The sequence below is a fragment of the Bos grunniens genome, chromosome 18 (assembly GCF_055505025.1).
Source record: "Bos grunniens cultivar Pamir isolate PY7600 chromosome 18, Bosgru_T2T1.0, whole genome shotgun sequence".
Lineage (NCBI taxonomy): Eukaryota > Metazoa > Chordata > Mammalia > Artiodactyla > Bovidae > Bos > Bos grunniens.
Window position 1 is genome coordinate 40,814,613 of NC_141182.1, and position 11,231 is coordinate 40,825,843.

At 53.4% G+C, this 11,231-nt stretch overlaps 1 long non-coding RNA gene across 1 annotated transcript; it reads left to right on the top strand.

The window, feature by feature from the left end:
• Positions 1-302: 302 nt before the first annotated feature.
• On the top strand, positions 303-10,827 carry LOC147353551 (uncharacterized). Its single transcript, XR_015145722.1, has 2 exons — positions 303-431; positions 10,333-10,827. It is a non-coding gene; the product is annotated as an uncharacterized LOC147353551 (long non-coding RNA).
• The last annotated feature ends 404 nt before the right edge of the window (positions 10,828-11,231 follow it).

Sequence of the window (11,231 nt, forward strand, 5' to 3'; positions counted from 1 at the left end):
CAACCACCACAGAGAACTGAAGATCATCTGTGTGGCTTGTATTCTATTTCCACAGCTGGTGCTGGTCCACATGGTCTCCCAACCATAAGCCGGCTCTGGGCTAGGAGCCTGATGAAGCACAAAGGCAATTTCTCCTTCTCTAAAATGGGAATGGCATCTGTCTCGTAAGATTGGGGGAGGGGTGGTAAACTCAGAGAATTCATATAAAGCACTCAGCTCTGTGCAGTTAGCATTCATTAAGTATTAGTTGCCAGTCATAAAAACCAACAGAATGACAGTCCTCTGGTGCTGTTTTATTGATTAGGAAGAGACGGTGCACTGAAGTTCGAGCCTTGCCCAAGATCCCAGGACAACCAAACTGGCCCGTCCATCCAGCCGCACAGCACACCTGACGCCTGTTCCCTGCTCCTGGACTTGCAGGAGCTGGCCCGGTAGGTGGAGGTGGCCTCTCTGCTTCCAACCAATCCTTCCTTCTTCCAGCTTATCCTTCTCCTGTTCACTTCTCCCTACCCAGCAGTCTCAGCCCCTCCTGGCCCAACTGAGAGGAAGATTTCTCTTAGCCTGCCCTGCAGACTCAGGGCTTCCCGAGCTTGGACCCTCACATTCCCTCTCTCTGTCTCCCACCTTGGTCCTCCCAGCACTGGGCATATGGCTTGGACGTCACCAAAGGTTGGCAGGTAGCTTGACAGATGCTTTCTTGGTTCATCTAACTAACTCTAGTTTGAACTAAATGTGGTTCTTGCAGACCTGTGGATGGGATGGGTCTCAGCCACCATTAATCAGCGACATGGCTTGCAGAGTGCCCCTGGGGGCTCTTGTCTGTGCGTGGCTGCTAGAGCTGGTCTCCCCAAAGGGATGCATAGACCTGGAACTTCCCAGGAGGAGTTCCAGGTGCCTCACCTGGTTTCATGGATCACACCATCATCTCCATTTCAATAAGGCCAGCCCTGCTGTAGATGCCTGTTCTGAGATGCCTCTCCTGCCATTCCTGGGCCAGATTCCCTGAAGATCCATGGCCCGATCTCATGAGAATGAGATGAGGGCAGACAAAGAGCCATGCAGGGCAAGTCCCCTTCATGATTCCCACCTCAGACCCAGGGAATTCCGCATCTGAGGGCCACACTGCTGACGTCCGTCTGTTGGCTTCCCACAAGGGAAAGAGGAGACTGCAGTGGAGTCAGGAGGCATGAAGACAAAGAGCTCATGTTCACCCTGAAGGTCCGAGTTGGCAAAACACCTTATGTTCTTTTATCTAATTTTCACAAAAGTTCTGCAGAGAAGTATTACTCTCACTTTACAGTGGAGGAAGCCCCGACAAGGTAGATGCCTTGGCCAAGAACTTGCATCTGCTTCACAGAAGAGCCAGAGCTTGGAAAGGACCTCAGTGGTCCTGGGGATGGAGGTCACCAGATGGGGGCTGGGCTACCTGCTGCCTCAGAGTCCACCCTTGGGGTGTGCCCTTTGGGTGCAGGCATGAGGGAGGGGCACAGGATTTGGGATGCAGTAGAGAGGGTGGCAGCATCTTGAAGTCAGGAGTCAGAATGGGTTCAAATCCTGGGGTCCCCTGTGAGCAAGTTTTCAACTGGGGGTTTTGATTTCCTGCCTAGCATCCCCTCACCTGGGCCCTGTGTGTTTAGATGAACTGATGCATGTCCGTGCCCAGGACAGAGGCTGTCGTCAGTGAATGGTGAGGCCTCGATGTTGTTGCTGGTCCTGGGATGTTGGGGGAGGCCTGGTTTCCCAGCGGTTCCCCACATGGTGCAGCCCTGTCTCTACAGCATCCGGCTGCAACTCGACCCAGGGCGCAACTTTGGAAAGAATGTTGTGCTGCCAGGTTCAGGAGCCTGCTGCATCAGTTCCAGTCACAGGGTCTTACTGAAGGCGCCCGGAGGATGGGAGGAATGAGGGGCATGGGTACCACCAGCCGCAGGGGAACAGGATCTTGCTCTGTCGCTTCTCTCTAGCCTTCTCCTGGGGCCGCTCACTGCTCCCCGTGCCTCCGTTGCCTCCTGTCTGTGTGCACCAACATGGTTAGCTGGCTCGGTTCTAACTGGCCCTGCATCCAGCCCTGAACCAGCTGCAGGGCCGACATGGCTGCTCAGGCCTGCCATGGATTAGGCTATGGGGCCACGCTGGCTTGACCAAGCTGGCACACAGAACCGGTTCTATGAGGAGCTGCCCACCCCACTGTGTACCTAGAGGACCCCACAGCAACCCATTTCAGAGACCAAAGTGGGCAGTGGCCACGTTCATCATGATGCCCTCCCCGTGGCCTGAGTCCCTGAGGAAGGAGCCACGTTTCCCTGTCTGGCTGCTTCCGCCAATCGTGGCTGAAGACCTCCGAGGCTCTCTGCAGGGACCAGCTAGAGGGACATTTTACAAGTGCCAGCAGGAATGAAGGTGCTTCTGTTTTATAAGCTCTGTTCTTTTTTGAAAATGGAGCTTCTTAAAACCATCCCCTTTGGGGAAAGTGGCCTTCACTCTTCTACCATTATGTTCAGTGATGACATTAAAAGGCAAAATTGTGTACACAGGTCCGAGGCAGTTATAATTAGAATAATTGTCCCGTGTTTGAGGTGCCCCTCTTTCTGGGAAGCTCAGAGCAATCTATGAGCATTATCCAATTAGTTCTGGACATGGGTAGTGAGAGAGGTGGGGGTGGGCCTATCCTGTGCGGTTTACGACTGCGGAGCTGCGGCACTGGGAGGTTAAGTGACTCGCGTAAGGTCCCACAGTGTCAGGACCTGAATCCCGCTCAGTGCGCAGAGGATTGGTGTCTGCACAAAAAAGCCTTTACTCTGCAGGCCCCAAACAATAGGTAAAAAGGCCCAGTTTTCATACAAGTGGCAGAGATTTCCCATCAAGCTCCCAAGTCATAGCCCTCCCTCCCCCGATCCCCCGAAGCCAGAGGTAATCTCCCCTCCCCATCCCCCATGTAGCTGTTGAACCTCCCTTCCACCTGGCCCAGCCTCCTGCAGGAGGCTTTCTGAAGGCAGTGAAGTGACTGAATAAAAGTTTTTGTAGATAACAAGGCATGTTGATGGAGAGGTAACCAAGCCAGGTAAATCTTACGGGTTACAGAGCAAATTAGCTATGAAGAATAACCTCCTTAAAAACACAGTCGACAGAGGCATGATCATTTGACTAGCTGTCTTATAGTGACGTTTTATGAGCTAGCCTCAGATGAATTACAAATGTCCCAACCCCCTGCAGAGGTAAGCAGTGGGAACCCCAGTCTCACATTGGTGATTAGGCTTCAACAGTTCATCGCAGTCACTGAAACTCAAGTCCAGCTTAACTTTCCTTATGGGGACATGCGGAAGAGAGTATGAAAAAGTCTAATGGGGACAGTTTTGTTGTTCAGTTGCTCAGTCATGTCGGACTCTTTGCGACCCCATGGACTACAGCATGCCAGGCTTCCGTGGCTTCCCTATCCTTCACCGTCTCCTGGAGTTTGCTCAGACTCATGTCCATTGAGTTGGTGATGCTATCCAACCATCTCATCCTGTGTTGCCCCCTTCTCCTTCTGCCCTCACTCTTTCCCAGCATCAGGGTCTTTTCCAGTGAAGTCAGCTCTTTGCATCAGGTGGCAAGTTTAGGAGATGGTGAAACCCGAATGACAGGTGTCTCCTCACTGGTGTCTGAAGACCACAGCTGAGCCCCAGGTTAGCACCTATGGGACTTCAGGACTCTTTCCTGAGAACTGAAAGGGAAGGGTTCGCTCCAGAGCTTGAGTCCCAGCTTGAGGTCCAGAGTCCGTGGGATAACGTGAGGGATTGGTACCTGTTAACATGATTAGAGCATCGTTTCCTCACAGCCTCCAAGGACCGTTCTTCTCCTATGGTTGGGCTGCCTGTTGGGGTTTTGGGGGATATTTGCCCCAGGCCTGTGCCAGCACAGGGAGAGAGAGCTTCCAGGAGGGCTGTCAGGGTCCTGCTGCTCAGGGTGGCCTCTGGGAAGTCACTGGATGACTTATAGGAGCCCCAGGTATTCAGCGATGTTATGGTAGAGAATCTTCCTCTTACACACACCACACACACACACGTCCTACAGCAGTTGAGGTCACGCTGCTTGGCTTATGCATTTTATGGACTCCCCAGCAACATCATGAGGCTGACATAGTTTGCCTTTCACAGGCTCCATTACCCCATTATCAGCAGCCCCTCATCAATCTCCCCATCTCGAAGAGGGGCTCAGCCCCGCCTCTGGCAGGGCCTAGGACTTGGCCGGCGCTGTCTCCCCAGGAGGAGGCCTTCAGTGCCTGGTGGAGCCCCAGGAGCCAGGAGCTTCGGGAAGGGAAGTGGAGCTATTTAAACAGCCCTCAAGGGCCGCCTTCCTATCATGGAGAAATAGGTGGCCAGCTCCTCCCTCCCGCCCTGTGATTATACAATAGATTTAAAGTCTCTGATATCCACAAATCTACATCAAAATATATTCTCTAGCCATGGGGAACGTCTCAGAATTGTTAACCTTCTCCCCAGGTATTAGAGGTAACACACTGTGAGATTAGATGTATATTTTCTTCAAGATACACCACCCATTGAGGGGTTCATATTTACATCTTTTGTTGATATTTTTTATAGATTAAAAGCGCCTCTTTGCTAGGTGATAATTCTGCTAAGTACTGTAATTTGCTGCCATTAATATTTGTCTGAGTCCTAGTTTGCAAAATATATTTGAAACCACATTGGAAAGTCACATAATTGCTTCTTTGTGAGCTGGGGAAATGAGTAGTTTCTTTACCCAGCCTTTATCCTGTTAACCTTGGAGGGGAGGGGTGTTCACTGGAGTCCTGGGAAGGGCTGAGCACCGTTGGCCATGGAATTCCAGCACGCATGGCGGCGAGGATGTGGCCTGGCTGGACCCAGCTCCCTGTGGTTTGGGCTTTGCTGTGTGCTGCAAGTCTGAACCTGTGTTCTCTCTGGACCGTGGTGGGAGATACATTCCATTGAGAAAGCGCTACCTCTGCCGGGGCCCTAGGCCTGGGGGGATGCTGAGAGCTGCCTACACCATGGGACCCAAGGACTCCTCCTGAGCCTCTCTCAGCGCTTTATCTGGAGAATGGGGGCATCGCTCTCCTGACCTGACTCTCCCCAGGGAGTGTGCAAAAGACTCCTGCCCAGGGATCAAGTAGCAGCGTGCCCACCACATAGTGGATACTCAACAAATATTTTAGGGACCTGTGAATGACAGAGCTGGTAGTCTCCTGGAAAGTGGGGCTTAGCAGGCTGAGTGGGACAGGCAGCACAGGGCTGGGTGAGTGGTGCCAGACCAGACCGGGGACTCTCCTATGTCAGCACCAGGGACAGGGAGCCGCAAGGCTCGGGACAGGGGAGGGGGGCTGTCCAGGCCTTGCCTTTCAGGGGCTTTCTTCTGTGCTCCCTACATCCCATGCGCCCTCTTTCTAAGCCTCCTGCATGGGAATGGAGGCAGCATGGGCCCTTGATGAACAGGTGGGCATTATGTCTGGGTATTGGTTGCAGGCTTGGCCATTGGTCACAGCCTTCCTGTCAGAGGCAACTGCCTGCCAAAGGCTGCTCCACATGGGCTGGGCCTCCATGAGTTGCCAGGTTCCAGGCCAGGTTCCTCGAGGCCTGGCCTTGCACCCCAGGGCAATGACCAACTAGGGCATTTCTAATCAGAAAGGCAGGTTACCTTCTGTTGAGATGTCATCCTTCCTTTCTCTCATCTTCAACAGCTGCTCCCACATGGGAGCAAGGGCCTCGTGGAGCACGACTAAGCCCTGGTCCCTGGGGTGGCTGGCGGGAGCCTCACGGCCAGGCTCAGTCTACTCTTGTATGAAATGGGGATAATGAGGCTCCGACCTTGACAGGGTTCGTTGTGAAAGAGTGAAGAGGTGGAGGGCGCATGTGGTAAAGCTTATGGAATGGCTTCCCATGCGTGTGTGTACGTATGCAAGCGAGGATGTGTGTATCTGCATGTGTAGGCTGTGTCACATAAGCCTGTTTGAGTGGGTTTGTATGTGCGAGCTGTGTGCACTCTGATGGGTGAGTGTGTGCACACGTGTGAGTGCTTCTCTGCATGCAGAGGGGTTGCCTGTGTGCCCATGTGTGCTCGTCCAGGTCCCATCACTCCCCAGGGTGCACAGCAAGGGACCTCATCTTCCTCTCCCTGCTCTCTGTTCCTGCCTCTTGTCAGTCTCCTGCCTCCCCCTTCACACCACCCTGTACATGTCCAGCCCTCCCAACCTCTCCAGCCCTGGCCAAGGCCACCCTCCAGCCCACCCCTCACTACAGCTCGCACTCCTGTGATTACGTTCAGGCCTTTACACCTGCCGTTGTCTCTCAGCTTGGTTGACTCTCGTGCAATGGTCCTAACTGGATGTCGCCTCCTCCTGACCCTCCTACTCTCCCAGCCCCAGCCCCTCCTCCCACCCTGCGGTCCCCTTCTCGCTGCCTGCTCACCATGTGTCTGCTGGTCAGCAGGGGCCCACACTGCTCACTCCCACTGGCTCCTCAACTCCCGCCCTGGGCTGAGCCCATCGTGGTCCCTGCCACGGTCCTGTCCTCTGTGACTGCCACCTCCATTCCTTTGCCAAGGCCGGATGGGCTCTGTGGGCCGCACCAGACTGATCAACGGGGGCTTTTCATGCTCCAGCATGGAGGGGTGGGGATCTGGAAGCGAGGTGAGTGAGTGAGCAGATTCAATTCACCAACTAGTTCTGGCCCGCTGGACTGCCAGACTCAGGTCTGGTTGAAGGGGGGCGGATGGCACGAGGGAGGCCTGCCCAACCTAGGCCGGTCATGGGCACGGCCTCGCTGGGCATCAGGCAGGGCCAGACCCCTCCGAGTGGACAGCACAGTGGCCTGCTAAGATGCTCCCCAGTGTCCCATCTAGCCTGCCACAGTCCTTCCTGCAGAAGCAAACTCCAGGGAAGGATCTGAGTGCACGCGGTTTATTTGGGAGGAAGCACAGGAGGAAGTGGGCAGTGCGGCGGGGCGGGGGAGCAGCAGTCAGGGTGTCTGAGGTCGGGCCCTCTGCGGTCATCCTGTGCAGTCTGCTCCCCTTTGGGCTGAGGCTGCCTCTGTGGTGCTCCCTAGCCCCTCACTGTGGCCCATCCTATGCCCCGGCTAGCGCAGTCCTTGGCCACTGCAAGTTCTCAGCTCAGGGGTGTCAACACTGGTGGGAGTAAGCCAGGGGCACCACGGAGCAGAGTGTGAAGGGGTATGGGTGGCCGTGTGTCAGTGGCCAAGAAATACCCCTGGCAACACATGTGCTTAGTAAAAGCTATTTATTATTATTTCAAATTGAAAGGGCTCTGGAAACTCATGTCTGACTGCTGCTTTTTTCATAGAGGAAAACTGAGGTTGCAATAAGAGGTGTTACCCAGGGTCACATCGCAGGCCAGTCCTGCACGCTTGCTGCTGCCCTCCCAGGGTGGCCAGAGGTGTCTGCTGTTTGGCAGGAGTTTGTGGAACACCCTCTGCCCTGGTCACTCTGCATGATCTTATCCTGTCAAATTCTCATGACACTCTATGAGACAGGAATTACAGGTCCCATTTCACAGATGAGAAAACGGAGGCACAGCAAGGGCAAATGAAGGGCGAAAATCACGTGTGCCAGTGAGTGGAAGGTTAGAGCCCCAAATGCAGGCTTTGGACTCCACGACACAAGGCCTTTAGTGAGCACCAGGAGGCTCGCTCTGGGCAAACAGGGAGCGCATCACTTCAGAGACGAAGGCATTTGTTGAGGGGAACAAACTTTTTGGCCCAAACCAAGCAGCAAAGCTGTTGGGGATGTATAGGTCATGAATTGACACTGCTTCCAGGTGTGGCTTGGCTGGTAAAGAACGAAGGAGACCTGGGTTCGATCCCTGGGTTGGGAAGATCCCCTGGAGAAGGGAAAGGCTACCCACTCCAGTATTCTGGCCTAGAGAATTACACAGGGTCGCAAAGAGTCAGACACAACTGAGCAACTTTCACTTTCACCAGGGACACTGGGGCTCAGAGAAAGCTCAGTGACGGGTGGGGGTGGGTCACAGCCTCCAGCAGATGGGAACCAGCCTTAGAGGGAGGTTGAAGGAAGCCGCAGGGACTGAGAATGGGGCGAGGTGCTGGGCCCGCCTGCTGTCTGCTGGCCTGTCTGCCTCTCTTAGGGTCGCACACTGGGGAGATACCCCCCCAGCTCCCCCAGCCTGGAGGAAAGTGTCCCGGCCTGGAGGAAGGCGTGTTTGGGCACAGATTTGCTCAGTGGCTTCTGGAGGGGAGAAACAGTCACCTTTCCTTACTTCTTCCAAGTCAGACAGACTCTCCAGACTCCAGCTGGCAGGGACACTGTGTGGACATGACAGCGGCCCCTTCTCTTGTCCCGGGCCAGGAACGAGGTCAGCATTGGAAGGTGCTGGGAAACCAGGGAAAGCCATGGGCCCCATGGGGTTGGCCTTGTTCCTGAGGCCACTTGGCTAAATGGTGCCCCTTTCTCAGGTTTGGGGAAGTCAGGCCTCTCTCTCCTGGGGCTGGCTGTGCACATGTCTGCATTCGGGGCTCCCAGCGCTGCGTCATCCCCTCTCTGTGCTCTCTGGGGGCCTCAACTCACCCCTTCAGAGGGTCTGAAACTCCCAAGCTGGAGGGTTTGGGGCAGCGATGGACGTCAGATGCCCAGGGTTGCTTTGTCTTTGGGGGAAGGGAAAAGAGATGACCCTGCGTAGCCCCAACAGAGCCCCTGAGGCCCCCAAAACAAATACAACAAAAATTCACTGTGTCGGTCATGTTCTTCTTCTTTTTAATCGTTCACTCTGACACATGAGCTTCTCACTCATCTTGGGAGGGGGCCTCAGGCCCAGAGACAAGTATTTCTAACAGAACCATTCAAGTTGGGGGGTGGGGGCGGCTTAGGACCCTCTCCACGGCAGTGGCTTCCAGGGTCACAGCTGGGTACTTAGGAATTTTAAATCCAGGCCCAAATGGCAGTCCAGGTGGCCAGCATGCCTCCATCCGTGGGTCTAATTCATGGGAGGGCGGCAGCACACCCTGCCGTGGAGAGGCCTGTGCTAAGCTAGACGGGAAGTAAGCTGACTGGAGGGGAGGCGTCAGAGACCCGCAGAAGCAGAGCACCACCCCCAGGGGGCAGTCTTGGCCTGCAGGGGGCAGGACCCCAGGGCCAGGAGCCTCCTCGGAATGACCCACATGTTGCTCAGCACAGCTGCAAGCTCCTCACCCGTGTCATTTCTAAGCTTGGCTCTGTCCCCTTTGCCCTTCAGTTACTTGTCTGTAACAAGGAGCTTATCCTGTCTGCCCTGCTTACTGATGCTGGGCCCCCAGACATGAACACCTTAGAATTTCCAAACACTTCTGTTCACCCTCTGCTGTTGGATGTTTGAGCTCCATGAACCGACTGTCTTGTCACCATCTGCCCGTTATTTGGCTCCTGCAGCCCAACCTTCATCTTGGGATTCCACCCTGTGCCGATCCTCATATGCACAAATCCAGCAGGCTTCCCTGCTCTGATGCTGGTTGACAACATGCAGCATGTAGGTGTTTGAAGTTTGTGCCTTTCTTGGCCTCTGCCACCCGCAGTAATGTTTTTTCGTTTCTTTCTGCCTAGTGGCTCTTGGGTGGCTCCTGTCCTCTCCTCTAAATGCGGAGTTTTTCAGGTTTATTCCTTGTCTTTCTTCTGCACTCCTCTTCCTCCCTGAGTAATCCTATCTACTCCCATGGCTTGAAAGCTTACCTTGTCTATTAACTACTGCTGTATCACAAACAAAAGTAACCCAGCATCAGACAGAAGTGCACATGCATTTCTCAGTGAAGCCTCTGTGGTTGGCTGGAGTAGTTCTGCCTCTTTCTGGACAACACAGGTGTAATCTTCTTATGGCAAAGCCCAAAGCACAGGCCAGCAAGACCATCTGCACACAAATGCCTCAAGTTTCTGCTTCCATTGTATCTGTTACTGCCTGACTGGTGGGCTTTGGGGGGACCTAAGGTCAGGGGGCCAGGAAGCGTGCCTGATTCACAGTGAGCTGTGGCAAGAATGTGGATGGATGATTCTAACATGGGACAGCGAGGAATTGGGACCAATAATTTAATCTACCCCAGCACACTGGTGCTGACAACTCCCACACATGTCTGCAGGCTAGTCTTCTGTTCTGAGATTTAGGCTCACATTCCACACCCTCTGGATGTCTCTGCTTGACTCTCCAGAAGGCTAGAGATGATTATTACTCAGAGCATCTAGACCCTGTCTTTAAGACTCAGTTTCCCTGTCTGTAAAATGGGCAGGTTCATTCAGATGATTTGCAAGTTCTGAGACTAGGTCTGGGGCTTGACGTCTCTCATCACCTTTGACTTTTTAAAGGATTTGCTTTTCCTCCAGATTTAGGTGATGGAGAGGAACATGGATGTGTAGCCAGCCTGAGGGGATGCTAGAACCTTCTGTTGACCCCTACCAGCCTGTGTGATCATGGCTCTCATTGAGCTCTCTTGGACACTGGAAGTCAGCTGGATCATGAAGGACAAGTGGATGTGGACCCGCTGGGCTGTGGGCAAAGTGAAGGACCCTCGCAGTGACTGAGAACTGATGCCCAGGCCCAGGCTCTGAATCCAGAGAGGCAAGACCCGTGTGTGGCCCTCTAGTTCTACACTCTCATGATGGAGAATTCTGCGGTCATTCTCATGGAGACAGGTGCGTCTCAGGAGCCTCACGGCTCAGGCAGGCTGCCCTCCGGCCCGAAACAACCTTCCTCGAGCCCTGTGCACCCCAAACAAAAGCTGCATCTGACTCCTCAGCCTTTGTGCACATCTGCATTATTAGCAATGCTAATACCATTCTGCAATGATAAATAATTAAACAATTATGGTCATGAATCAATAAGTTTAGCACATTTTTTCATCAGTAAATTGTACTGTATAAACAAGAAATATAAATTACCAAGTCTAATTTCCCCCTAAAATTATAAGCATTTTATATCTAATAATTAAAAAAGTATTAGAATTCAATGTAGGATAGTTAGAACTTTAAAGAATTTTCAGTTTCCACCAAACACCATTAAATTGTCATGTTTTATGTCTCTGAATCTGATTAACATTTTGAGATCTGGCCTCAGAAATCTTTCTTTGTGAGCTCCCAGAGAAGCCTCTCTGTTTCCATTTCTCTCCATCGTCACAGACGGTGAATCCACTGGGCTCCAGCTCCCAAGGCTCTGAATGCACGGGGCCAGCTGGAGAGCTGGGATGTATGGGATCTTGATGGAAAGAATCCATGACTCATAGGCT